A 24,026-nucleotide genomic window follows, 5' to 3' on the forward strand; every position below is an offset into this window, starting at 1 on the left:
AAAATTCACAAATATTTGTCTGTTTTCCTGAGCCTTGTCTTAATTTTCAAGCTGTGCAAGTACTGAAATATTAAAAGGCAATAGGCGTTTTGTGCAAACTGTGTGCCAAACTGAAGCAAGGTGGATAAGGTTCTATATTAGAACACTGCATTTTTTGTTCCCCGGTAAGAACACTGAATTTATTATTTTACCCATATATAGATTATTTTTTTTACCATAAAATGCAGGTGGCGTATCCTTAACCCCTCCCCCCTTTCTATATATCTAAACTTAACACCTGTGACAATTACCTGGATTTTGTCACTTCTCCACAGAGTGGAGCCCTGCCTTGGGAGGTGAACCCTGTACGCAACATTCCCCCAAGGGTAAGTGGGACCTCACATGGAGACTCCCTTCTTGGGGGCAGGAACTCCGGGAACCACTTTCCTTTGAGCCCCTCAGACCATCAGTACCTCAGAAAACACAACCTGAACAGACCACTGTTTGCTACTGCAACACAACTTCCAATACTCTAACAAAACTCAAATCCACTGCGAAGAAGAGCAAAGCATGAAGCGTGCAAACAGGTTGGAACCCAAATATGCTGTAAAGAAGAAGAGTAGAGGAGTAATGCTGATCACTCCTCCATGTAAAATAAACCATATTGTGACGAGTGTGAACCACAGAGTAATAAATACTTCATGGGAGGAAGGACAATGATCCTCTGCTGGGGAGGACAAAAAAGGAAGGACTTGCATTAGAGAGACATCACCGAGCAGGTGAAGCCCGGGAAGTTCAAGCCTTGGAGAGAGAAGCCAGGAGAATCAGAGATCCCTTCAGTTCAGTTGAGAGGACGTTTAGAACCAAAGAGAAACAGTCCAGGAGCCGGCAGGGAGCCGACTTGAGTGTGTTCAATTCATTCCAAGGTGGTTGCGTGACCTCGAGGAGGTGGACCGGGGGTCTGCAAACTATGCTGAGACCACAGAAGTGCTCTGCAGAGCCTCGTACAGCGAGACAGAGGAGGAGGAAACGCTGGAAGCATTTACCAGCACTGTATGATCCCGACCCCACAGGAAGAACCAGTGGGGCAGACCCGGCAACCCGGCAAAGAGGTAATGGCGGGCGACCCAGGAAGGGCAATGGGCAGGCATCAAGCAGTAACGTGAATAAAGCATACTACGGGACTCCTCTTTCCAGTAACTAATCAAAAACACTACAAAACACTTCACATTTGTTCCATTAGTACTGGAGCCAGTACAGAAAATAACAAATGCTGAGGGACTCCTTGCACTTGTCCCAGTAATTGTGAAATTAGTAAAGAAAATAAAGAATACCAAGGGACTCATACTCATCCCAGTATTTGTGAAACCCGCAAAGATAGTAAAGAATATCAAGAGACTTCCATCTCAGTGTTTGGGAGTAACAACAGAAAGCAAGTAAAGGGGGGCAGAAGAATCTTCATGTTAGTTCCCATAAGTGGAAGTGCTTACAAGAGTTGTCTAAGGGACCCTGGATACTGGTCCCAGTGAAATGAGAGACTGTGAACAAAGTGAGAGATATATTGATGCTAATGAATGGTCTGAAGTAGAGCCAGCTTTTGAAAGGGAGGAAAACACACTACAAAAGACCCTCAAGTAGGGAAACAAGGAAATGTAAATAAAGCAAGACAATGGGATACCTAAAAGAAGTTGGAAGAGTTCCCTTGAGGAATTAAAGGAACTGATTAATTGCGTCACAAGGAACTATCTGAAGATAGACTATTAAGGCTGAGGAAGCCTATCCAGCAGAAAGGAGTCATTCTCCTGGCACTCTTTATTGGTTGGTTAGTGCAACCCCTTTTTTGATTTGTGGTAGGGCCAACGCACGCTAGAGTCTTTTGGACGCAAGATGGATTTTTTGATTTGGACTACATCAATGACGATGAGCACCGTAGTTTGATTTATGTTAGGTAGGGCAAATCCCCTTTTGTTAAGGATATACAGGCCTTTTATTTATTATTTCAGTATATTCTTTGGTAAGAATGCTACCACTTTGTCCGCCTCCTTCTTCTGACCTATGTGAGAAACCTGAAGGTGTCTCACCACATCCTGGTGGCCAGAACACAGCCATCGCTTTTGGATCCAGTTTCTGGGGGTGGACCAGTGTGGGAGGATCACCTGAATGAGGGGTCTTCTGGGAGTGGGACACCAGATGGTGAGACGCACTATCCCCTTACCTGTAACACCTTTTCCCAATCCTACCAGGTAGGATACTTAGGAATTCAAACCCCCCGCCCCCTTCCCGACATGAACACTTTTTCACAGTCAGCTTAACATGAGCGAAAACGGACTAATGCCAAAGCCGTGTATCTGACATGCCCCATATGTTTGGGGAAAAACCACTAATTTTTCCTATATGAAACCTAAAAAAAAAAGCATTCGATCATTTTTTTTTTTCGATCCATATGTATTCAAAACTTTGACTGGACACCGTGGTACTGTCCTTGGCTCCTACAATAAAGCAGCGCCAGCTAAGCGAGCACAGCCAGTTAATTGGAGAGACTGATACCAGACCAGCCTGTGTAAGAACCAAGGTTGTATGAAGAAATCTAAAGAGAACAGTGTGTGAACGGTATGTGACGAGTGACACAAATATAATTGAAACCCAAAGGAGTCATTGAATTTTGGAGGCCAAGAAAGATACCATAGCCAGAGTGGTCTGGCACCATGTGGGTGCTCATTCGAAGGTCTCTGTTAGGTGTCCGCCTGGTTGAGAACTGCAAGGAGGGAATTTTGAGATCGAAATGGTCCTGCAACGGATCAAACTAAACCCTGTGCACGTTCAAAAGGTATATGACGAAATTACTAAGTTAAAATTACCGACCCCACCAAAAGACCTAAAGAGCATAGCACCAAAAGTTCTAACTACTAAAAAGTTCAAACCTTTAGTGGTATGTATGTTTGGTGCGGTCGGTAATTTAAAAATGTTTTAAAAACCTGCTGTGGGGGTGTCCCCCGCAACACCCCCCTCACGATAGTGAGGGGGGGTTGCGGGGGACACCCTCGCAACTGACCCGGAAAAAAAACCCGCCCTTTTAAATGCAGTAATTTCCATCGCAGGAAATGTAGCCGCGGATAAATCACACAGATCCGTTCAAAAGTCTTCGAATTGAAATTGGTCTGAGCCTGGCTGAGGGAGACTAATTGTATAAGAGGAAGGATCTGAGCCCAGCTGAGGGGGATCTGGGGTGAACCGTGAGTCACCCAAGAGAAGAATATTCTGTGAACATTGTATAAAGGGGGATCTGACCCCAGCTGAGGGGGATCCAGAGTGAATCACCTGAATTGAGTACTGATAAGAGGAAAGGAACTTTGTGTTTTTGTTTTGATACATCAGGCCCTCTGAATCAAGAGACTTTGAAAAGTAAAGAAACTTGGGCACAGTTTCTGAAGGCCCTGATGCTGGTAATGAAACTGTTTCCTTGTGCCGAAGAAGCCAGAGTGTGTGCTTTGCTCGAGTGAACTGCCTTGTCCTGGGCTGAAAACGTGGGGAATGGAGGCCAACAGCCTGAACATCCTGACATATAATTTTGTGAACACTTCTTTCTTTTTCTTGAACAATACTGCACACTATTTGTATTTAGTGGTAAGGATTGGCAATTTCTTTTTTTTTTAGTATAGGCCCTTTTATTTTGACGACACTGCACCAGGACTGCATTATTATTATCTGATGGCGTAGCTTGCTCCCATATGTAGATTAAGTATTATATAAGCGTTTATCACATCTTGTTGAAGTTCGATAAACACCCTTGAACTGTGGGCACTTTTAAAAAAAAAAGTTTTATTAACTTTCGCAACAACCAATCACCACATAAAAACAAACTTAGCGGTGCATGTTATACATTTTTAAGTATCTCGTATCATATTAAACCATAGCCGCTGCTTACCCTTTACCCCCCCCTTAACTTGAGCCTACTCCATTTCGCCTTCCGCCGTTATATCCTCTAGGGATGTTCCCTCTTCCGTGTTTTGGGCGGTGTCATCCTTGCTTGGGCATACCTGGGTGGACCCAGACAATGTGGCCACTAAGTGCCTCCAGGCCGTCAATGTATCTGCCTCTTCCCCCCACCCTCTATTGGCTGCTTCAGTCCATACCGCCATTTCCGTTTCAGCCCACTTCTTGAGATCATTCCACCAAACCACTACCTTTGGTCTGTTGCATGCTTTCCAGCCCACTGCAATTCTGCGCTTGGCCAGTATGTAAACCAGGTCTTTGTTTACCCACATGCTTTAGCTTGCATGGTCTAGGGAACCCCCCACCATACATGCCCACACCGATTCCACATCTAGCGTGATGCCCTTCTCTGACAGGCGATGGGGCACTTCTTTCCAGAATTTACCAATTTCCGGGCATTCCCAGAACATATGGGTCATCCCAGCATTCACTTCTCCACATTTGGGACATGTTTGTATTTCTGCGTTCTTAAATCGGGCAATCCTCTGGTGTGTCATGTACGCTCTGTGGGTTACATATAGCTGGATTTTGTTGCAAGCTTGCATTCCTGGACACCTTTTTAATGGTACCTCTGAGCCCTACCCCACTGCCCATCATTCATGCTTTCCCCACCCTGGTCATCAACAGTTCATAGATTCGGGAAACCTCGTGCCATCCCTCTGCGATGTCATAGATTGTTTCTATGGATGTATCTGGTTGGTTTTCCAGCACTATTTCAGCCCATGTTTCTTTCACCAGTAGCACCAGTCTGGTGTATGTAATATATTGCCCTAGATGTAGGGCCGTTTCCTCTACCAGTGCATTAAATTCCAGTATCTTCCCATCTTGCCATATGTCTCCTATTATTGCAATACCCACCGGTTCCCAGTGCTTGAGTATCGTTTTCCTCAATTGCACATCCCCTTTGGTCAGTGCTACCAGCGGTACCTGTGGGGAGGAGAGAGTTGGGTTCTCCATGGCCTGGCAAGCCTTTTGCCACATTTGCCATCCCAATTCCAGCATTCTCGGACACCCTTTTAGCTCTGATTTAGGCAGCCATATCCATTCTTTCAAGAAAAACTAGTACATTCTGACCTCAGCAGTCTGGACTCCGCTGTTGAGTCTTCCGATAGCCACTTGGCCACATATTGTAGCTGGCTGGCCCAGTGATAGATCTCAAAATTGGGACGTTTTATGCCTCCTTTGTCATATGTATTCTGTAGTTTCCACAGGGCTATTCTATTCCTAGTGGTGTGCCAGATGAAGCCTCTACATATGCTCTGGAGTTTGATAAAGAATCGCTTAGGTATCATGTATGGTATATTTCCAAAGAAGTGTATCAGCCTCGGTAATACAACCATTTCCAACAGAGCCGCTCTCCCTACCATGGCCAAAGGGAGCTGTTCTCAATATTTACTATTGCCTTCTCTGTGTTATGTTTGTGTTTATTCTCCACCGCGTGATAGATATCTATCCCCAGGTATCTAAAGGTTTGGGTCTCCAGGGTATTTGTAGAATGGGTAGGTGCTCCCGCGGGATCCCTTTATATCTTCCCAGGGGGAATATGCATGACTTTTTGGGGTTGACTGCAATTCCCAAGAGCGACGCAAATCGCTCCATTACTTCTAGGATGTATTGCAGGTTTTCTTCCGGGTATCTTAAGTATAACAACATATCATCCGCATACAATATTAGGTGTGGCCCTTCTTTCATGAAAATCCCCACCTCTCTGTACTGTTGTCTTAGGTATATCACTAGGGGTTCCAGTGCAATGATATATAACATCGGGGACCAAGGGCACCCATGTCTGGTACCTCTGATAAGTTGCCATCTTTCTGAAATAACCACTCCCATCTTAACTCTGGCTAGTGGTGAGATATACAACACTTTAACCCACTTCAAATACTCCGGGCCCTATACCATATTCCCATAAAGCTGTTGTCAGCCACGGGCATTTAACAGTCGAAGGCCTTCACCGCATCCAATGAAACAATTGCAACTTCCAGCACCTCCCCTTCTGTCTGATCTATGACTCGGTGAAGCCTCCTAAGGTTGTCGGATATGCTTCTGTGCGGGATGTATCCAGTCTGATCAGGATGTATAAATTTGCTTATGACCTGTCTCATTCTCCCCACCAACACAGCCGTGAGTACCTTGCTGTCCTGGTTCAGCATAGATAACGGTCTATACAATCCGCAATCCATGTTCGGCTTATCAGGTTTAAGAATCGGGATGATTATTGCCTCCCTTAGGGATTCTGGCAATGTTGTTTCGAGAGCTTCATTTAGCATAGTCAATAGCGAGGTGAGCACTTCCGTTTTATAGAACTCGCTAGGGAGTCTGTCTGCCCCTGGGGCCTTGCAAGTGGGCAATTCCTCGATCACTGCTTCTAGTTCATCCAGTGTGATAGGGGCATCTAAGTTCTCTCTCTCTTCAGCACTCAATTTGGGTAGGCCAATGTCCTTTAGTGTTTCCACTATCTCGCTCCCTTCGTTTCCATCTGTATCTTCATACAATAGTTTGTAAAACCCGAGGAACCCTTTGTTCACTCCCTCCTGGGTATCAAGTATCTGTCCTCCTTCCCCTTGTATTGCTATAAATCATTGGTCTTGGTGTTTCGCTTTTGTACAACCATGCTAACAACCTCCTGGTTTGTCCCCGCCAGCGTGCTGCCTCTCTATGTATTTCTTGTAATTTAAGTTACATAGCCTCTCCCAGTGCCCTTCGCATACTTGCCGTAAATGGTTTATAGTGTCAGCCTCTTCCAGGGAGTCAACTCGCATGCCTGCCTCTAGTTCCTCCTCTGCCTTCTGCAGCTCTTGCAATATGCCTTCTTGCAGCCCTTTGGATTTTGCTATCGCTGATCCCCTCACCACCACTTTAAATGCCTCCCATAGGGTGCCGGCCGATTTTACACTTCCAGTATGGTTTTCGAAATATTCTACAATTTCCTCAGGTCCCCTCTAAACACCTTGTCTATCAATGATTCGCTCTCAGCCGCCACGTTGGAATTCGTGCTCTAGGGGCTTGATACTGCCATGTTAAGATCAGCGGTGAGTGGTCTGAAAGGACTTGCGCTTTATATTCAGTCTGCACTATCTCTCCTATCATCTCCGGGGAGGCAAACATATAATCTAACTGTGTGTACAAATTATGTGGGGGGGAGTAATGTCTATCATATGGGTGGTGTAGCCTCCACATGTCTTCTAGCTTAATGCCTCTCAACAGGGTCTTCAATGTTTTGGCTGCAGGGGTGGGTTTGTCTAATTTCCCATCTGACCTGTCCACCCTGGGATCTAGCGTACAGTTGAAGTCTCTTCCCCATGACCGCACACCCCAGGTATGGGCTTATTTTACTATATAGAGTCTTAAAGTAAGCGACAGTATCTTGGTTCGGGGCATATGTATTTAATAATACACACTTCTCTGTTTTCTATTAGTCCCCGTACCGCAACCATCCTCCTATCCGACTCCACCGCAGATTGTAATAGCTGAAAGGGGACATGCGGTGCTACCCAGGGGATTACCCCTCTGGCATATGCCGAATATGTTGCCCCCATGGTGGTTCCCTTCCATTTCTTCCCCATCACCTCTTGTTTTTCTTTTGTGAGATGGGTTTCTTGTAGTAGAGCAATATCTATTTTCTGCCTCCTCGGGTACATCATGATTTATTTTCTCTTCAGGTAGCTATTTAGCCCCCTGACGTTCCAGGTAATTATCTTGAGGTCTCCCATCATTCATCCATACCCAGTCCCACCACTGTCCCCTTTTGTTTGAACTGTGGTCACTTGTCTGGCTTACATTTGATACCATTCCTTCCTTACATCTACCACACACCCCATCTACTTTGTCTGTGTTCACGCCTTATCATGAAAACACGCAATTTTTCTGAATAAATATTTGCTTACTCACTTGTAGCTGAATATGCATGTTTTGTATTGAGAGAGTTAACCATTTAAGGCTTTCATTAACCAAGTGTTTTGACGATAACCAAGACATTTTGCAAAAGTTATAGTCAGTGGAGCAATAGTAGATGCAGGTGCGTAAGTGAGAGGCAGAGCTAGACAATAGATGATTTTTTGGGGTAGGGAGAATGTTGGCCAGAGATGAGCCTTTTATTTTGTAGTTTATGCCACTTTTGCCCAGAAAACGTTCTCATTTAATCATTCTGTAAAGTATGCAACCTCATTGTGTTTGTAAATAAAATGATTCTGTCCCCCCAACCCACGGTGTTCCGTTCCTACCTCTGCCAGAAAAAGTAGACTTCCACAAATATCAACATGTTGCTTAAGGAGGATGCAGCCATATGTCGGTCTATAGAGTTTTCATATAGCGCCAACACGTCCGAAGGTCTCAGAGCGATGACAAGAAACATACAACAAAGAACAGAAAAATACATGGGCATCAATGAGAAGCACAAATCGTCAATCGCCTCCTTTGTCAGGGAAATGTTTTTAAACTTTTCTAAATTGTGCCATTGATGGTACAGATCTGAGCAAATGCTGTAAGGCATTCCAGGTAATGGGGGCCCATGAATCAAATCTGGACCCTCCAATTTTTTTTCCAAGGAGATGCAGGGTTGAGCCAAAAGAGCATCTTAATTTGAAAGCAAGGTGTGCTTGATGGGTGCGCTCTTGATTCGGGAACAGAGATATGACGGGGCATCACCTGCCAAACATTTGCATACTAGACTAGATGCCTTGAATTGAATTCTCTGCATAAACGGAAGCCAATGCAGTTTCTGACGAGCCATGAAATGAGCTGGGCAATCCATACCACAGACTGCACAAACTGCTCCGTTTTGGATAACCTGTAGCTTTTTAATATTAGTCTGGATAGTCCCGACGCTAAGGCTATTACAGTAATCCAATTTTGTATTTATTGTTGCTGCTCCAATCAAGGCCCTGTTTTTTTCTATAAGAAGGGGGCGGATTTGCCATAACAGATGTGTCATATAGGCACAGGAAGAACTTGTGAGGAACGTGCTTCTTGAAAGGTAATTGTGAGTCAAACCCCCCCTAGTGTTTTTACATGCTCAGAGACTTGAATGTTGTTCCTGGCAATCGAGAAGCAGCTATTTTGGGGATCCAATTTGTTCAATTTAGCACCAGTTCCAAGAATAAGGATTTCAGTTTATTTTATCATTCAAGGCAAGTGGGTTGATCACCATCCAAGACTGAATGGCACCAAACACCTCATTTGCCCTGGCCAGATAATTAGTACATGACCCGGAAAACTCCAGGATGATCTCTGTGTCATCCACGTAGTTTGCAAACTGCACACTCCGACCATCCAGGAGATCACATAATGGTCTAGAGAAAACATTAAATAATAGTGGCAAAAGGCACGGGCCCTGTGGAACCCCACACTTTACAGGAACCTGCTGTGATTGATAGTTATCCTTAACCACTCTTGCCATCTTTGGGCCAATTAAAGATTTAAACCATTTGGCGGCTGTATTTGAGCATTTTCCAATCCCTCCCAACCAGTCTATCTGCCAACATCTCATGATTGACCAAGTCAAAACCGGCCGATAAGTAGAAAAGTAGGAGCAGTGCTAGGCCTTTGTTTATAATTTTAGCTACATTCGATTTCAAATCTAAGAGCACTGTCTCAGTGATGTTTCATCTGAAAGCCTGATTGACCCAGAGAAAGAACTCCATGTTGTTCAACAAACTCCCGATATTGGTGGCAAGCTACTTTATCAAGAATGTTTAGCATGTAGGGAACATTTGTTATAGGCCTATAATTTGCGGGGTCACTGGGATCAAGATTCTCAGTTTTTAACAAAGGTGAAATCCACGCATCCTTGAGGTTATCAGGAACAAAACCGTCCGAAAACGAGCGATTTATGAAACCAGGATCCATGAAACAAAAGAAGGCAAAAACTTAGCGAGATGCTCTCCCAGCATCCTTTTTCAATCAAGAAATAGGCTTCATCACATGCCCTATATTTAAAACATCGGTTTCTGACACTTGCTTAAAAACAAATGATGTGAAGGAGTCGGTTGTCACCATTAAGCAGTGACCAGGAGTCACCATTCCTGTATTTATTAATCTTTTTACGCATTCTGTGATACATGATTTATGCTGGTTAATTTTCTCTGTGAAACCATCATGAATTCTTTGGCACCAATTATTGTCAATGACAATGTGTGATTAATTTATTATGCCTTTTTAATTCGTGTAAAATAGAGAATAATTCCCTAAATTAAATGAGAGTTTTAGCACAGCTAAATTGAGTTCTAATCTCCTTGCTTTAAAAATAGTTGCATTTAAACTTTTATTGCTTTCTTATAGACCCCCATAGTAGTCGGAAGGATATTTTCTCCAGCTGCGTTCACTCACAAGATTGATTTTCTTGGTAGCCAGAACTTCAGATGAGAACCACCGATTGTGGTTTATTTTCTTTTTACAAATATTGCGCAATGGTGCAAGCGTATCAAAGGCATCATTGGTAATAGGCTGAAAATGACAGAGAACATCATCAAGAGGTATGTTATCCTCAGGGAGAGATAACTGAGGGACAACCAATGATTCAAATGCCTCACGTGTAACTTTCCGAGTATTCCTAGATAGAATCGGATGTGAACCCACAGAACTATGATGAGTGGACCGATCTGAGAGTTGAATGTCGAACTGTAGAGAAAAATGGTCCGACCAAATGCAACTTTGAATATCAATAGGCAAAATTACCAGATTTTTTGTCATCGTCCAATCTAGGATATTCCCCCCACTATGTGTGGCATTTTCTTACATGCCAAGACCCTCAAGAAGGTTCAACAATGAGAAGGCAAGTCATTAGCCCATAAATTAAAGTACCCGAGGATCAAAAATGGTGACACGGGTTTAGCAACAGCCCCAGAAAAGGCTAAAAGTTGTTTCTCAAATATCACAGTCAACTTGGGGGGGTCGATGATACTGAGCGTGGTGATAGAGTTTAGCGCCGCTTTAGGTAAAATTGATTCACAATGATACAATTCTGGAATATTAGACACACAAGTATTTAGATGCTATCTAAAAATCAATGCCACACCCCCTTCTATTGATCCCATATGGTCAGAATGCAAAATTCGATATCCATCTGGTGGTAGCTATCTGAGCAGCATGTAAAGTTACATCCTGGAGCCATGTTTCTGTAATTACAATATCATCTGCCATTGACTCAATTATAAAGTCAGATAACTCAGCAGCATGGGGCATACTAAGGAAAGTGTTCAAAAGTACTGTTTTTAGTGTAAAGAATGTAGCCTGTATAAAGGACGGATTCCTTGAATAAACCACCATTTCCATGGGTATTAGAATATGATTTTTATTAGTTACATCAATAACTGCATGCTGCAGAACAGTCAGCAGTCTGACTTGAACACAATAAGGAATCATTTGGCAAAGCAGCAAGGCTTTGATCCATTTCACTTTCCGGGGAACCTTTCCGTGATGCTGCAGCCAGTCATGTACACTGGTTCATTTGAATCCAGGAAATACGTTTGCAGTGGGACAGCATCCTGAGTACAGTTGGGATGGTCTAACCACAAAGGCACAGAAGGGCCTGTCAACACTCACCCCACTCACCCAGCAGAGACTGGCCCGACTTGCCTGATAGCAGGATAAAAAGGCAAGCAAACTACAAGTATCATGGGGAATGTGGTTCATTTGCAACGCTTGCACGTTTTTTACATCTAGAATTGCGAAATGGAAGCTAAGTAGATTACAAGCACAGTGGCTATGAACAAATTATTAAAATCTAGTATGTCCTGGGTATTTTTAAAAGCACAATATGAAAATGCTAAAATAGGATCCTAAATTGGTCAAATGTAACAGTAGCACCCTAACTTGCACTAACAATATAAAATCGCTGGAGTACAATGAAGTATGCCCTTACATACCGGCACAAACCAGCCCGGCACGCTGGCACTGAGGCGCCTAACAATGGCATAAAAAGGCGAGCAAACTACAAGAGTAATGGGGAATGTGGTTATTTTGCAACGCTTGCACAGATAGCTAGTTGTTATAGCTAGAAATGCGAAATGGCAGTTAATTATAAACAAACCACAGTGACTGTAAACAATTAAAATCTAGTAAGCCCTGGGTATTGTTAAAAGCAGAGTATGAAAATGCTAGAATCGAATCCTAAATTGGTCAAATATAACAGTAGCATGCTAACTTGCACTAACCATATAAAATCCTGGTGGGTTTAGCGGGGCACTTACCTATGCAGACCTCTGGCTGCATTATCCCTTCTGGCGCTTTTCCATTGTATCAGAATACAGTGATTGCCTCCTCTTAACCAAAAATATATGGTTATATATATAACCATATAAGCAAGCAAGGCGTTTCAAAGATTGTTTCAAAAAGCTGCAGTTGAGGGAATAAAACATTGAAGAGAACTTTCTCCTCCACCCGCAAAATAGACTAACATTTTCAAGGTGAGTTATCATTTGCCTAAGAGGCAGTCCTGATTCCCCCACCCCCAAAGATGGTGAGCAGGGAGACAGCTGCCGACAACAAAGTGGTCAAACTCAGCCCTCACAAAGTGGTATCTTGGCTTGTGGCAAGGAAGCACTGTGGAGGCACAGCATCGAGTTTAGTGACCACAGTGGATTCAGCTGCCCAGACATGTAGGCATGCTGGAATACCTATGAGATTAAGAAAGGCATTGCATTGAACAGTGATAGAAGTTTGAATACAAGAGCAAATAATTGTTAACCCCATCTTGTTTACACTTCTCAAGACAAGTGTAGAGACAATCATGGCCACCTAGTAGAAGTTCTCAATTCCATTTTAGACTGAACTATGTTGAGGATTCAAAGTACTTTGCCACAGCATTGTGAAAGCTCTATTAATTTACATCATTTCAAGAAGCCTTTTTTGCTGGAACGGAGCGAAGTCTTGACTGATGAATGGACTCTGTGGAGGAAAAGCCAAATCGTGGTTTTGGAACAATAAAAGGAATTTGCTGCAATATGTTTCTGAGAGTTTCACATAACCGTTGGCTTCACCACTGGAAAACATGCACAGGAGGAAAACCTGAAAGAAAGCGCCAGAATCCTGGAATTAGATATTGCTGTTCTCTTTCACGAACAAACCGATTCAGCACAGATTTCCAGTGCTAAATCTTTTGTGGAAAGTGACCAGGCATGGGAGTGGTGTAACAAGAGAAATGTGCCTAAGAAGTAAATTGAGTTACAGATTTTTACATTTTGAGAGATGAATGAAGACATTTAGTTCAACATTTGGGTGTTTTATAAGCCATACACACCACTCCACCTCCACTATTTGAAGTTTTTGAAAGAGTTCTACAAAGATGTATGGTAACATTAAAGTTATTTAGGTTGGTCGATAGCAGGGGGTTTGGTTGGGGTTTGGTTTAGGTAAGAGGCATATATAAATACAATATTTCGGACTGTACAACCTTATTTATGAGTTCAATTTATTTTTTTAAAACGTTCTTGATCTTCAACAGATATTTCTTTCACTTAAACATAGTCTGTCAATCTCTTCTTTCCTGTGTCGAGATTGGGTTTCTTCTAAATCTGATTGGGTGCTGTGCCTCCCGTTTTCTTCACAGACCTGGTAGATGGAAGGCAGGATTATTCTGCCCAGTACCTCGCATAAATATTGCCTTCTGTTTTTATTGTCTTGGAAAGTCATTCGCTTGATTGATCCAAACCATGGATTTCTAGAAACATCCAAATACATTAAACAACCTTTGCATTTTAGCCCTACCTCTTTAACTTCCTTTTTTTACATGATTATTGAAATATCGAACATGGGTTCAGCCAGACCAAGAAATCTGATTAATTATTACGATTTAATTGACGCCTAAACCAGCCCATCCAGGTCCAGTTTTAACCATGGTAAAAAGAGAACACTTTCTTTTTGGGGTGAAACATTAAGTCATCTTACGAAGGAAGTCAAAGGGATTTAGGCTAAGTTATAAGTATTTCACTCAACACTTCCAGCACCTATGACTTCTCTAGGACAGTTGATAATAATTGTCCCTATACCGCTCCTTCATAATTGTTGAAAATCTTCCCATATTATTGGATATCTCCACAGTGCCACTTTAAATTCCTTTGATTCCCTGTGCCAATGTAGATAGGAATTCTACAGTAGTAAATTCCACCAGCTCCAGCAGCTCAACAGCCTTCTTAATCTTGGTCCAGTTTCCATAATGATCAAGCCTTGATTTTTTTATTTTTTTCTGTCCAGCCTATGGATGCAGAGTTCATTATCCTGTTTATGCAGATGTTATGTACTGCACCGATGTGAAGAAAGAACCACTTTGTAGCCCCCATATTGGAAAAGGGAACAAAAAAGGGGTCTAAAATAAGAGTCCAGTTGCTGTAGGCAGGCACATGCTTGAGGCGACTGGTGTTGCAATCAAGATGTAAAGGTCTGGCTCTTAATGCTTCTCTAGAGCATTTGCCAGGGTCTGCAGCTCTCATGGAATTACGTATGTGAAACCTTGTGTTGAATAGGTGGGGTCAGTCCCAGTAGATCAGTCCGATAGATACCAACTGTCAGAAATCCCCCCCCCCCCCCGGTCCCCCACAATCAGTGCAGTCTACAATGAAAAGAAGGGGGAAACCCTCTTGGGGAAGAAAAACCCCTGGTGCAGTAAGAATTGTCCAAGTTCCAAGAGTTCTGACAATTACAGTAGACTTGAATAGTGTAGATGAGCAGGTAGACACTGGACCAGGCAACGAGGAATACAGGGAAGAACTGTTCATAAGCCGCATGCGTGAGTAGGAAGGTAAGCCCTGGATTGGAAATTAAGAGAAAGATACAGATATTCAAATGCTGACAGGAAGGTAATAGACCTGGCAGCGTTAATGGGCAGAAGAAGGAGGTAATGGAACAGGAATCGGGAAGATGAAGACAAAATCTCAAGGAATAGTAAAGTACTAGAAAGGATTCAGGGAAAGAAACATACAGTGTCCACTTAAAAGCAAGAAGCGTTGTGATGTGGAGAACTCCACTGGTCAAAGGAGTAAACGTCCTCTCTAACGTCATGATGTAACGCTCTGGACGTCAAATTATAGACAGGTAAGAAATGCTTCTGAAAAGCATAGCGGGCCAACAGGATTCCCCTGTAGCAGGGAATCTTGACAAAGGGTGAGAGGCGAGTCGTCTGCTGACCTTTGGGTTCTGGAGTTTAAGTCGCGTATAAGATAGTGAAACACAACCAGTAAGAATGACATCCATCCTGATGGGACATTTCACAAAATAAGCTCTGCTTCATGAAGAGAATGTCTGTTTCCAATTGAAAAGCCATTAAACCTTTATATGGTGAACCTTTCTTTCTCAAATAGATGGACTTCTCATTCATCACATATATATTGTGCCTTAACTGCTTCCCCAAAGGAGAGGCACATTGCCAGACAGTTATATTAGATTTTTTCTGGAGTTGGTAATTAGATTGTTTTAAGGAGATGGCTTATTGAAAGGACTTCTTTTCAAATTTATATTGAAGGGTTGCCTCTAGGCCTGTTCTACTCTACCTGTGTGCCTTTGTCTTTCACTGCAGAGTAAAAAATTAAAAACCTAATTTCTTGATTCAATGTCAAGATAACTTCACTTTGAGAAGCATTGCAGGGAGCTTACTCTTGAATCCTGCACTTTCCATTCCTGGTGTGCGGGAATACAGGCATCTTATTTATTCCACAAAAGGTTTGGCAAACTACATGCAAGGAGGCCAATATCGTCTTTTATCCGATTGCCCGCTCTGACTAATTCCGCAATTTTATTTTTCTACTCTCGTAGGTGAAGTTAAACGGTTACGTATTTGTCTCTTTTCTCACTCTCTACTTTAAAGCTTACATTGTACAATGTTTTTTTCAGGATACCCAAGTGATTCAATTCATCCACAGTAGTCTTGAATTTAGCAATATCGGTCTTGCACAGAAAAGACACTGCCTGCCCTCGCCACCCTACCCAACCGAACACATACGTGTTGATTTTTGCTAATTGCTCTACTGCATCAGTCTCTGTTCCCTTTTATTTTTCTTCACTGATCAGTGGGATAGTTCTTGGAACCTGATCAAGCACCCGAATCTCCAAGCAAACTCAAACATAAGCTTCTGATTGCAGAAATAGATGTGAGGGAACTGGGTGTAGCAGATGGATCAGCAGCCTCCGCTGTCAGAGAGAAGGCAGTCAACTGAGTTTACATGTCAGTCTTTTGTCTGTCCCAAGAGACAGATTGTCAGATGGAGAAGTTCTTATGTCTACAGCACTGCTCAAACAATCCTAGTGCTCAAATTTAAGAGCCCATATTAGCTCTCTTCCCAGAGAACCCCAAAGCTCATCCAAAAACTATCACTCTGGGGCACGTAATGATGTAAAATATCAAGCAATCCGGATTTCTTTGCAAGCCCTCAACTCGCATCAAGAAACACGGAAGGAAGGAAGACTAGATTTCAAGGATGGTCCTCAGTGCACTCTTTCTTTAGAAGTAGAACTAGAAGATGCACTCTGTGACATCTGAGACTGTGCATTCATTGTCACAGGTATGCAACCTTTGACACAGTATGGGACACAACCATCCAATTTGTATAGCCTACTTCCAGAACTTAAACATCAAACATTCAACTGATGTATTCTAGCTGTCAGGTATGACTTATTTTGTATTATTAACTGATTTATAATCTTATTACATTCAAAAGTGAATGGGGCTGCATGCAATATTAAGAGGTGTACTCCCCTGTGTACGAAACCTCTGCATTCTCCGCCTCTGTTCCATGAGGGCGGAATATGGCATGGATGCGTGACATTTTCTGCATGTTTTCATGCTTCTGTGCAATGTTCTTTTGGGCTCACTGCATGAAGCAAGACACACGCCAGGAAAAGCGTGCAATGTATTTCCCCGCTGTGTTCAGAGACTCGTTCACTTCTCTACCGGCATCAGTATTTTGTCACAGGCAGAGAGGCACAGACAGGCAGTCCCTACAACTCCATCTTTGTTCATGTGCACAGAGCCAGTGGAGTCCCTAAGGATCCGCAGTGAATATGGACACCATGTTTTTTTCATAGCGGGAGCCATTACTGACATCCGTTGAGTGGTGATCAAAGAAAATGCAGTGAGTCACAGGAACACGAGGTATTCCCAGGTTCCCCTGCCTAACCTGCATCAAACTGCAGATGAGAAAAATGACTGCGGAAGAGCCTCTACCGTAGTAGCAGTAGGGCCCTAGCACATTGTCCATTGGCATGATTGAGACCCTAGAGATTGACGCATGTGTAAGTTTATTGTTTTGTACATTTACGTGGTTCACAATGGTCCACCTTGCACCTGCAGTGCTCTGTCATGGTTGCATATAGTCGACTACTTGCTATGCGATTAGGAATCTGAATGATGGTGGGCGTGCAAGAGGTTATGCAACGGCCTTTAGTCTCAGCACCACTTGCAGATGGGATGGTGCGTCTGACACAGTCACAGTGATCTGCACATTAGGTGGGAGCTGTGTGCCAGTGCAAATGTGTCGGGCGCACATGTTAACATTCGAATTTTCTTTGTGAATAGGCTGGTGCTCTACTCTGTGCGAGAGAGGTGGGATTCCCATTTACATCCCCTACCTTGCCTAAACGTAGTTTTGCGAATGGCGCTTTAAGAGTACAGAAGTTGCGACAGTGTGTAGTACCGTTTCCTATTGCATCTGGCTAAGCTTGATGCAGGCGATTTCTACAGGACAAAGTGGGATGTACATTTGAAATGGGTTTCTGGACAACAAGTGAGTAGCAGAACTGTGCCTCCAGCTGGAAGTCCATCCCATGAAAACTAAACGCCCCCAAATGTCTTTGAATTTAAAGGACATGGCTAGAGTTGAATGTTGACGAGTTGCAGAGAAACCATGCCTGTCCAATATTTCTGATTTATTGGCGGGTATCCAGTATGGCACTTGAAATTGGGAACCATATAGTTGCATGGAAGCCCTATGGTCTCTAACCCAGCCACCAGGGGTGGGCTGGCCCATAGGGAACTCTGGAGAGTTCCTGGTAGGCCTCTGCAACCTGGGTCTTTTTTGTGTGGTAACCTATTTTATTTTCCAATGTTCGGTTGGGCTTGCTGAAAATGTGTGATATGGGGCCACTTTGAAAAAAATGCCCAGGGCCTCTGTTGGTTCCCAGTCCACCCCTACCAGCCACCAGCACATTGGAACTATTTTGGAGACCCGCACAGAATAAAATGCCACCTACCATTAAGGCTTTTGTTAGAATTCTAGTTTTGTGCAATAAAAGGTTATTTTCACTTCTGGAAAATGTGTGTAAAACCGTGATCTTTCTATGTATATTGCTTACAGCTTTTTCAGCCTGCAACCTTTTTTCTTTAATGATATATAAATGCCCCTCCTGTTTTCCAAAGTGAACTTTGCTGCTTGGAGCAGTGCGTTCTGTTTTGAAGCTGATACAAGCCGTCCTCCAGGAGTTTACCTGCCTTTTCGTCTGTGCCGATCCCATCCATGCTGTCATTGTCCTCCTGCATGCTGCAGAGGGACAGCTGTTGCAGGCGACTGGCACAGCTGTTCGCCTAACCCGCAACAGATGTCGGTGCCAGGCATCTGACAGTCGGTGGAAATATGCTATTACATGGCACCTCCGCGGGGTACTTAACCCTGCTCTCGGATCGGCCACAGAGGACGATGTTTTTCACACCAAATGTATTAACAAATTGAAACTCTTCATGCACAGCGAACGAGGCGCTTCCTGGACAAAAAAAGAGAAGCCCCCCAGAAATACGAGTGTGTTTATTAGGACTGGCAATGCAAGAATAGCAAATGGCAGCCCAGTGCCAGAAGAGCTCCCTGTTGGCGGACCTCCGCCTGACGCAGCGCAGTCAGCATTTGTGGTTAATGTGCAGTGGAATTTGCTTGACATTCCTATGTTACGCCCCCGTACTCGTTGCCAACCGTCACCGTAGAAATGTCTAGACGTTTAACGGTTATGTCAGTGAATCACCACTAATGTAAATCCACTCTCAACCCAACCCCCACCCCCCTTCTTTTTTTGTTTGGCTCCACTGTGCTGCGAGTCTCCCCAGTCAGGGGCCCAGATCACCCCAACGGAAGCATCATCTTGCTTTTTTAAATGCACGCTGCAGTGCATTGCTGGCTAATGATTCTTCCTACGGAGTCATGGGCACAGCTTGAAACACAACAATTTGGATGAGTCTTCTCAAAATCGGATACGAACCATTCCCCAGTGGCGAAGGCCCCAATGTGGCCTGGCTTTTAGCAGAAAAGATGACTTTTTGTGGTTTGAGTTGTTAAGTGACACTTGAAAGCGGAATTATTGCATTGGAGTGCATCTAGGGAACAAATGGCATAGGAGGGACCCAGCTTGTAGGTATTGTTTGGTTATTTACCCACCTGCCGACTGCCCATGGCTATGCTAATCCTTATAACCATTCCTTTGCACATCCTCCCAACCCCTGCCCAAAACACATACTCCTGGGATCACATTGAGGTAGCTTTATCAAGCCTTACAATCATACTTTGTGCTCTAAGTGCCTCCCACTGTTTTTTCAAAGCAGTCTTCTGAAAATTGACTAAATTGGGTCTGTAAATGTGCTTTCCCCTTTTGTAATGGCTTGACAGGGGAAGAACGATGGTCTGGAGGGGTGCCCAGAGCATTGCCAGAGGCTCAGATGAATTCTAAATCTTGCAGCCATCACAACTTTTGTTTTACTAGTGCAATAGAAATGTCTTAACCAGGTCTGCCTCCATCCACTCGATTTATAAGCACTATGTGTCTCCTTCACTGAAGTTCTGTTAAAAACAAGGCAAAAGATTTGGCTAGTGTATAAATATTAGTTATTTGACCGACACCGCTGTTTGATGCCCAGGTACTCGCACCATTTTGCAGCTGCTACCATCCATGTCCAGTTAATAAGACTATGGCAGAGCCTGGCAATTTCCTTTCCCAGGCTTGCACAAAAGGCAAAACTGTTGCCTTTGCCAGTGCTTTTTTTATTAGTACTGTAATAGTTTATTGAAGATTCACATATGCCAAAACCATTCCAGCATGGTACCAATATTGTGGCTGAAATTAACAATTAAAATAAAACTTACAAATTCATTAATAAAAATACACAGGTAGACCAGATACAACTGCAACCAGAATGAACCAAATGGAAAGCACATTTCTATTACACTATATATTGCAGTTCTATTATAACACTGCATAACTGTGAGCACGCACAAACAGTAGTTTTGGAAAATCAAATTTCCTCTGACTCTTTTGTTCTGATTTGTCTTTGTTCTATTTGTTTTTTATTAGTGTTCAGTTTACATTGAAACTTTTTACACTCTATTTCATAACACACTCATCATAATCGCCACAGTTAATATACATACAAACTTAAAATGAGACCAAATAAGAGGAAGAAAGAAGAAAAAGAATGCAAATTAAAAATACATTACAATTCATTAAAACATGTCTACCTGATAATTTCTGAATAACTTAAATTACCTAAGCTTGATCCCAAAATCTTCGCCAATCATCTTCCCCCTGTTGTAAAATCAATTTCAATTTAACAAAAATTGTTTCTAAGAACTTACTTAGGGCTAATATCAAAGATTGATTTGATGTCGTCATTAACCTTTCCCATAACAATGGCGTCACAACTTGTTCTGTCGAGTGAGCATAGGGGCCCAAAAAGCGAATTCTGTCATCCCCAAACACAGTGCACTCACGTACTAGATGAAACGAGGATTCAATTTCCACACACCCTGCAACCACGCAAACTTCTTGACAATTCCAATTTAGGTCCAATTACCTGTAGCGTTGGTAACATGTATAGTCTAAATTTGAGATAAAGGTCCATTAGCTTTTGTGAAGGACATTTTTCAATATAAGATCTGAGAGTATGCTTGGGGATATAGAGTAGTTGTTTGGCCCTTTACAACTTCCGTCACATCTGTGCACTTGTCCCATTGCCAGATCTTATTCCTCTTAACGTAATCGGAGTCAGTACACTTGATTGTTGTTCTCGTAAAACCTTGTACAATGCTTATTAAGTCCCTTAAAAAATGGTTTGGGTTTAATACATTTGTTTGACACTTGAACAAATAGAAACCCATGTTTGGCATCTCTGCCAATTTTATCTTGTTTAGGAGTGACAAACTGCGCTTCATGTATCGGACCCACCAATATACTAGGCCTGAGTTCAATGCAAATTACACTGATTGTGGTAAATCTTGGAAGACCCAAGACCTCCCTCCAAATCATTCCCTCAAGTGAATCCAAGAAGTTTACGATTTTTGAAAGATACCATCTCACAACCATAAAGAAGCATTGCTTTCATCTTTTACTTATACGCTTCAATTACAGGGATTAGTGAAAACATGCAAAGTTTATATCTCACTACTTTCATTAGAGGTATGCATGATGGTGCCTTTTCCTTCAGATTTTTCCTCTGGATGCTGAAATTGGTAATCCCAGGTATCAAATTGCTTCCACAGTAGCAACCAGCATTGCATTTAATTTCCATATAAAGGATTTAGTGCTGCATTTGTGAGTGCATGTCGTTACAAAGGATTTCACAGGGTTAACCCTCACATTTTTGTTTTTAAGATAGCCTACCACTCCTTCCAACGATCTTTGTAGACTCTTCTCTGTATAATCGATGAGTACCAGATCATCTGCATATGCCAATATATTTACTCTTAGATCTTTCCATCTAGGGGAATAACTTCTTACTTTCTTACCATAGATCTGCCAAATACAGATTGAAGAAGGTGAGGGCCAATGTACAGCCCTGTCTCACCCCCTTTCCAATTGGTATTGAGCTACAGATATTACCCTGGGTATGAAGTCTCACCCTTTCTGAATTTCCAGAGTACAATAATTTAAGCATATGCAAAAGACCCTTATCGATTTTCCACTTTGTTAGTTTACCCCAAAGCTTCATGATGTTAATATTGTCAAAAGCTGCCTCCAGATCAATCACCACTCTAAACAATGATTTCCGAACTGGCCACCTATGTCAGATATACAAGCACTTATTTAGAGCACTGATGGTAGTTCCAACCACTTTTCGAAAGCCTGTCTGCAGCGGGTTTAGGATTCAGTTTGACTCGGCCCATGCATTTAAATCCCTATTCACCAGATTTGCAAATATCTTTGCTGCAGAGTCTGAGAGCAATGGGTCAGTAGTTTTCCAGCCTACCCCGGTCCTCTTTCGTGAAAATAGATACGATCAAAGCGCTCTGCCAAGAACCCGGACAGGTAGCACTCTTAACAATCTGCAAGAAGAGTCTAAACAATATGTCAGCCCACAGAATCGGATTTTCTTTATAAGTACAATTTGAGAATCCATCCGACCCATGTGCTCTACAATTTTTCAACTGGCTAATGATGATTTCTATGTATAATCTATCAAATTTCAGAATTTCAGGGACCCCTCCAAACTCTTTACATGTGTTATTGTGAATGGTACCCAGTCATCCATATCCGCTTTAAATTTTGTGGTTAGGTAGTCAACCCAGCGTTTCTCTGAGACACAACAACTTTGGATGGTGGATTGATTCTCTCTCATTCTATTTAAGGTTCTCCATATTTCACGTGTATCTTTTTGATAAGGTTCAGATTTCTCCTAATATGAGATTTAATTTATAGATTTGTAGCCATCTTCTGGAGGCCTGTAAAACCTTCAGCTCCTGGTACACTTTGTATTGCTTACAAGCTCCTTGATTGCCTTCCGCAAAAATGTTTTCTTCTCGTTTATTACCCTATCAAACAGGTTACGGTGGCCAGGTGTCAGTAATGCCTTAACTAGTTTTTTTACCTTGTCTACTAGTTTGTTTTCCCAGTACTAACCTCAACTCACGAGAGAGGGAGGACCACCACTTTGCCAAACGCTTGGTAGTTCCTCTGCCATTTACCAGTTGCCCAACTCTATTTTCCTTTCTCTTTACAACCGGGTTAGTTGGACCACCCTCCACTTCAGTCTTATGCTGCCTCTGATCAAGCAATATTTGCAGCTTTTTGTGATCACTCCTTCTTGAGTGCACTATTGCAAATTTACATATTTTTGTAAAACACATTACAAGCGGATAATCTATAATAGAGGTTCTACCCAAGTTATTCCATGTTGGTATGGTTAACCGTTTCTCATCGAATAGCTGATTGTACTGAATAAAACCCCTGCAAAAAGGGCTGACTACATTTTCCCATACATACTTTTTTTGTTTACAGTGGCAGTAGGATCCACTTTCCTATTACTGCCAGACGAGACAACTGAGGATGAAATTATATGTACTTCCTCGAGTGATAGGTCCATCAAGCATTTTATTTCCAGTTCTTTGTCCTGTTTTGTGCCTGTTAGCAAATGTTCCTGGCGTTTTACTGATTGGGACTGTAGTGTGGTCTTTATTTCATCAAGAGCCGCTGAATTGGCTCTTACGTCCAAGACCACTGTATCAAACAGCCTAATGAACGACTGCAGTACAATGTTTAAGGCTGCCAGGGAACTCAGTCCAGCTTTTGAAGATTCTTCGCCAGGTATCTCATTCTCATTAAAGGAAAGGTTGGACCAGTCATTCTTTGTTAATTCCACCTTATCTAGTTCAGATTCACCTTCTTCTGAGTCCTCGGAAAAGCTAGGTGCTTGAGTATTGACCAAACCCGGAGACGTTCTCAGTCTTTCAGTTAGATTAATGTGTTCCGCAATTTCCTTCTGTACGTTTGTCGAATGTACAGACTGCAGTAAACTTAGTCTGCGCTCCACCTTTGTGAGTACTGGCCCAGAGATTTCACGTGTGACTCCGTCTTCCATCTCTAGGGCCGGCGTTACCTAGTCAATTACATTTCTTCCTACAGTGGCAGCTACAGCAGCCACTTCGCTGTATTTTTTCCTGTTGTGACGGTGTGAAAAACACTTGGTAATTAGCCCTTGATCTGTATTTCCATCTCCCTCTACTACCAAACCTTCAGTGTCTGCTAGCGCCCCCATTTTCAGATTTATACCGCTATGCAGTGTGTACCTTTTTGCTTTTCCTCCTCATGATAGGAGTATTGCTCACTTGTCAGAGGGTCAGAAAGAGCCGGTCTCGCATGCCAACTGAAGACCGTTG

At 42.7% G+C, this 24,026-nt stretch overlaps 1 protein-coding gene across 12 annotated transcripts in view; it reads left to right on the top strand.

Moving 5' to 3' along the window:
- The window catches only part of DMD (dystrophin), a 7,616,828-nt gene that overhangs the window by 7,567,623 nt on the left and 25,179 nt on the right, over positions 1-24,026 (top strand). The gene's annotated exons all lie outside the window — the stretch shown is intronic.

Source organism: Ambystoma mexicanum, chromosome 7q, assembly GCF_040938575.1.
Source record: "Ambystoma mexicanum isolate Mex_15411 chromosome 7q, UKY_AmexF1_1, whole genome shotgun sequence".
In the NCBI taxonomy this organism is placed as follows: domain Eukaryota; kingdom Metazoa; phylum Chordata; class Amphibia; order Caudata; family Ambystomatidae; genus Ambystoma; species Ambystoma mexicanum.